Genomic DNA, 5,546 nt, shown 5'->3' with positions numbered 1-5,546 from the left:
TTTGAATCGCAAATACTAACACAAACTACACCAGATACTTTATTTGAGCACTCTTCTTTTGCAGATGGCATCTTTTTTTAGATTGTTTAACAGCCTTTGACATTGTGTGCCATAAACTTTTACTTCATAGGCTAAATTAATCAAGCTTTGATAATAACCTTGTAAAGCGCATTGAGTCATTTCTCGTTCGTTGTTCCCAGTTCATAACAGCTAATGGTCTAACTGACCTCACAGCGACGTTCAATCCGGTGTGCCAGAAGGCTCCGTCCTCGGACCCCTATTATTCCTTATCTATTTAATGACTTTTCTTCTGCAATAACATCTGACATACACTTATTTGCCGATAACTGTATAATCTTCAGCGAAATAACTAACGAACATGACATCACCCTGCTTCAGGCAGGGTGATGGCAAAGGGCCTGAACCACTTTTTATCGAAGGAAAGAAAAGCATTTGAAGTGAAAATAAGCTATTTCAGGAATACTTTGCCGCAAAAAAGTACTTCAATGCCTTCAGCAGAAGCGGAGTTATTGGCAATCAAACACGGCCTCCGCTGTGCTCCCGTTCATTCTTCAATGCCTTGCACTGGGAAAGCTACGGCGGAGTGGGGCGGGGCCACAACGCTCCACCTTCGAAATTTCACTGTGGCGCCGCGCAGTTCAATCTTCTTTTTGGATGTTAACGTAGACGCCACGACTTCCGATTTCGGTGCCTACGACGCGCTAAACCTAAGCCAAACGCGGTTGTCCTCAGTGAGCCCCAGTGCGCTTAGCTATTGGAGTCGTGCCCGGCGGTACCCCGCGGTGGCCGCGGTGTAGCCGACCGCAGCGACCAATAGCAGCCGCGTATTGGAGTGCGCTTTATTACGTAATACAGCGCACAGAAGAGACTGAGGATTATGGCTTCTTTTGTAAGAAGAGCGCTTCAGAGAAAGGTGACTTCGCCCTCCGCTTGCGAGCTCCACGCACTGCATACGACAGCAAAGCTTGGCTGAGATGTTCCCAAGAAAGTATGCTAACCGCGGGCTATGTTTTCTCACCAAGCCCGACGGGCGGCCACTTTATAAAGTCACCAATTGTGCCGAGTGTGATGAATGAAACTGAATATTAACAACTGTAAAGTTGTGAGAATATCCCGATCCAACGATAACCTACCTGTGTTACCTAATAACGTTGCTTAAGAACCTTTAAAGTCATAGAAGTACTTAATTAGGCGTGAATATAACATCGAAATATACCGCCGGATCATTACATAGAATATATATTTACCCAAGCCAGCCGCATGCTGGAATATTTGCGCCGTAACATTTCTCGTGCTCCATCTCGTTTAAAACTACTACTTTATAAAACCCTGTTACGGCCGAACTTATAATATGCTGAAGTGATGGAACCCTTTCACGAAAACCTAATACATGCTCTTGAACTAATCCAAAACAGCGCAACTCATTTTATTCTTCAAGACTATAACCATGCTGCGAGTGTATCTTCAATGAAATAAAATCTGGGTCATCAGCAACTGGCAACAGGTCGACTGATTCCTCACATTTATTTTTTTATATTGTTTCACCACCCTACTCTTCACCAGAAATTTATTTCTCGACCATATTACTTTGTGACCGTACTGATAATCAGCATAAAGGTAGAACGTGTGCATGTTTGTACACTTGTACGCTTGCACATATAACTTGTACACGACATGTTTTGTACACTAATTTTTTTTTGCCACGTACATCGAAAGAATGGAATTACTTCTCTCTGATATTGTTTCTATAAATAACAAACGACAATTTTCGAAAAGCACTAGCTAATACTCTATAATAGCAATCATTTGTACGAACTAATGTTAGTTGTTTTTATGTTACTTATATTATGCCATGTTGTATTACTGTAACAAACTTTCAGTTAACCTTGTATACTTAGCAAATATTTTGTATGAACTCGTAGTATATTTCCTCCCTATTTCTTGTGTAACCCATTCCTCTCTCTAATGCCGCAAGGCCCTCAGGGTAAATACATATATTAAGGCACCTTTTTTATCCGATAATATTGCGGGTTTATTCGAAGCCCCTTTTTAATTTTAAAGATAACCCCTTTTTATATCTGATAGCTTTCACAAGGAACTTAAGCAAAGTATGATCACTCCCTTTTTCAAAAAGGGTGACCGCTAATTATTCTCCAATTTGGCTCCATCTGCGTATTACTATTTTTTAGAAAAGTAATTAAAAATATACCTGAAAAGCACCTAATTACCTGACAAAGTTTAATATTTTCCAATTCCAATAAGGCTTTAAAGCTACAGCAACCAAGGGGCTGTCACCTCTACTTGGGAGCAGAAGGGTTGCACGCAGGCGTTACCCTCGATGGAGAAGAGATACGACTGGCAGCACAGCAAACAGGGATTTAATATGAACAGGGTCGGGAAAAGCGTGAGGCATACAAAACTAAAGACATAACTCAACCAAAATGCTCACCTAATACTAAATACAAAACTCAGACTAAATACAAAACTACTAAAGAATACTCTATCTCGGTTTCGGAGCCTAGCTCCGTCTTAAAGTCTCTAAGTCAGTCCTAGCCCTGACTCACATCAAAGTCTGGCCACTCTAGCCTCGGCCTAACTGCGCCGCAATGCCGAAATGCGGGTTCTTACGGACCGTCGGTTTGAAGCTCTTGTCGTCGAGTCCACGTTGTATTCGTTTGGAGTGTCACTGATGCCGTAAGTGCCAATGACTCGCGGTTCCGTTGACCTCACCGAGTACGTGGCTGGTGCCCCGGTAGCCGCCGCTGACGTCTCAATTGCCTGGTTAGGCTTAACGAAGCGTTCTTCGCCCTCCGTCGATCTGCATGGCGACCCGGTTTCCCGGTGATTATCGGTCGATCTGGCTCGCCTGAGGAAGTGGGATTCTTGCGAAGAGGACCGGAACCACCGTGAGCAGCAGCAGCCGGTCCCAGGAGCCTCGCCCGGACGTCTCCGAGGTCTACAGCCACGCCTGGGCCTTGCCAGCGTCACGAGTTTCGTGGCCGGGCTCTCCGCGCTCCCATCGTCAGAGCGTAGCTGACGAAGCGACCTTCCAGTCCGAGAGCCACGTCGATAATGCTGCTTCGTTGCTTCTCCCTCGCGGATTACACGTCGGTTCGCGTACCTCGAGCGTTCACGCGGTTTCGAACGCGCCGTGATCTTCTACTTCGTTTTCGTGTACCGCCGGCATCTGACTCTTGACAGGGGCCCACCGACCTTCTGCGGATCATTGTTTCAAGACCCTCAAAGCTAGCTGGAAGCATATCATAGGGTTGCTACATTCAACAACTGGAACTGCGAGGACAAGCTGCGGCATGTGAGGACAACTGGCCAATCGGCAGCGTGGCAGCGAAGAGGGAGGGGTTTGGGTTTTTTCCAAGTCTGATTGACTTCACCACTGCTTAGCGAACAACGCCACCTGTGAAGGAGACTTCTGGAGACTGAAGGCAAACGACAGTCCAGATGAGTAAGGCAGAGCGCATGACTCGATCAGCGGATCTTCCCGTCGTTCTCAAACATTCTAAGTTCTTAAACTGCCAAATTTCAAGATTGAAAAGTGTGCTGCTCACACAGCTTAACGAGTGCGCAGACTAAAAACGCTAAATGAGCTACTGAATGCATAGTCAGTGAAAGCAATTCCGAGCACAAACAACCCTCGCCCACACCATGGAGCGCACTCCGGTAGTGTTACGTGCCCTCTTTATATCTAGCTCTATCTGCGGTAATCTTACAGTGAACTAGTTATTGCGACTTGAACTTTTCAAAAAAGTATATGTGAATGGCGCCAAAGTGCTAACTCCACGGCGCAGCATGTGGAAATGAAACGCCACGAGGCAAGTACGCGGTATATCTGGTTGAAACGTGGAGCGAGTAGCGTATGCGCTGCGAAAAACACATCGACTGTCGTTAAACGTTGTGAGCTGGATAAAGTGCTCACAAGTGATTACCACTCAAAAATATAAACGTAAGGCCAATACGCCGAAAGTTGGATATATGAAAATCTGCGCACCTATCCTGGAAACAAAAATTGTATTCCGCTAACATGAAAGCTGCAGGACTCCCTTTTTTATTTTAATTTTTTAGGGGGGCGGGGGGGCATCATCGTTGGCTCAGTTACTTTGCTCAGTTAGGTGCGCTGTCGGAGGTTAAGTTTCGTTTTTAGTTTTAATTAGCCTTTTTAAGATTTTTAAAGCAGTGCCGCGATAGGACTACTTCGTGTGTCAGGTTGAATTATTAAAGGCATGCTGGGCAAAGTTCTAAATTTTCAAAATCTCTGAAGCATGCACAATGATATATTCAAATTTGTACTGAGGTAGGTGCACCTAGTTTAGCTCAGAGGAAGGATACTACGGGTGGAACCCAACTACCCTAGCTTCAGTGGCCTGATGTCGCATATAGCGCGATATCCGAAGCGATATTTTCCAGCCACGTATGGTCGGCGCTGAATTTTGCTTTTTATGTATTATCATTGGATTCGTGAGCTCTTGCAGTGGATTCAATAACTCCCCTCTTGCACCCGCACGTATTTCCTTGCAGGTGCAAGGAAATAATTTCATGCTTTAGAGAATTGTTCGTATAGCTGGCGGGGAACCCTTCACTGGCTGCCATATCAAGGCACCCTCGATAAACAGTTTTTCTTTAAAATTTACTTCTATCACAATGATTCACTTTGCTTGAAAAGCCAACCCAAGGTTCATCTGCAAAATTATGATAATTTCAACCGGATTTACCAATGCAGACACTTTTCTTACACATTACAGTGGAAGCGCGGCATACGTTGTATCTACGCACATGGCTATTCAAGAAAACAAAGCAAGCGTGAAGGACACCACATGTTCCATTTTACTAGCGCTTGAAGCCTAACGTGATCCACTTTGGGCAGACTCTATAGGACGTGCTTTATGTACGGTACGCATGTGCACTGTTCATTGAGCACACTATACTCTGAATTTTTATCCCCCCCCCCCGCACCCCGCCACTTTCCTTCCACCCAATGATTGAAATAGAGGAGCTCACGTTGTTTAAAACATTTACCCTTCACTCCAGATAACACGCTAGAACACCGTGTGGTTTTTGCCAAGCAAGCATGTAATTTTCGCAAGTTTCTCAAGCGCGAGAATCAGGGGGGTGTCCATCGCAGTCCTTTTCTATGGTAACTATACGGTGGTCGCGCATGCCACCGTTTGTTTCACGCACTTCACCCACGGAGCGCGCTTTCGCCGCCAGGAAGTGCAGCCGTGCTGGGCCGCCCATCGGTGCTCTACAAACGCAGTCGACCTTCACTGTGCGCAACCTTCCTCCTGTTGACCGCTTTCCTCCGGCCACGTTCCGATGGGCGCGTGGACCGCACCTCGTCAGGAAAGGACGTCTCCTGCACGCACACCGGCTATTCGGCGCCGAAAACACACTGCCATTGTCCCCTTAAGGCAACAAGCTTTGCAGGGGGTGGTGTCTTTTCAGCTTCCTCATGACGGTGCGTTAGAGGAGGTAGTTGCTCATAAACGTTCCCAAGAACGTATAGAGCGTTC

This window comes from Dermacentor silvarum, chromosome 3 (assembly GCF_013339745.2).
Source record: "Dermacentor silvarum isolate Dsil-2018 chromosome 3, BIME_Dsil_1.4, whole genome shotgun sequence".
In the NCBI taxonomy this organism is placed as follows: domain Eukaryota; kingdom Metazoa; phylum Arthropoda; class Arachnida; order Ixodida; family Ixodidae; genus Dermacentor; species Dermacentor silvarum.
This window is presented reverse-complemented; position numbering follows the sequence as displayed.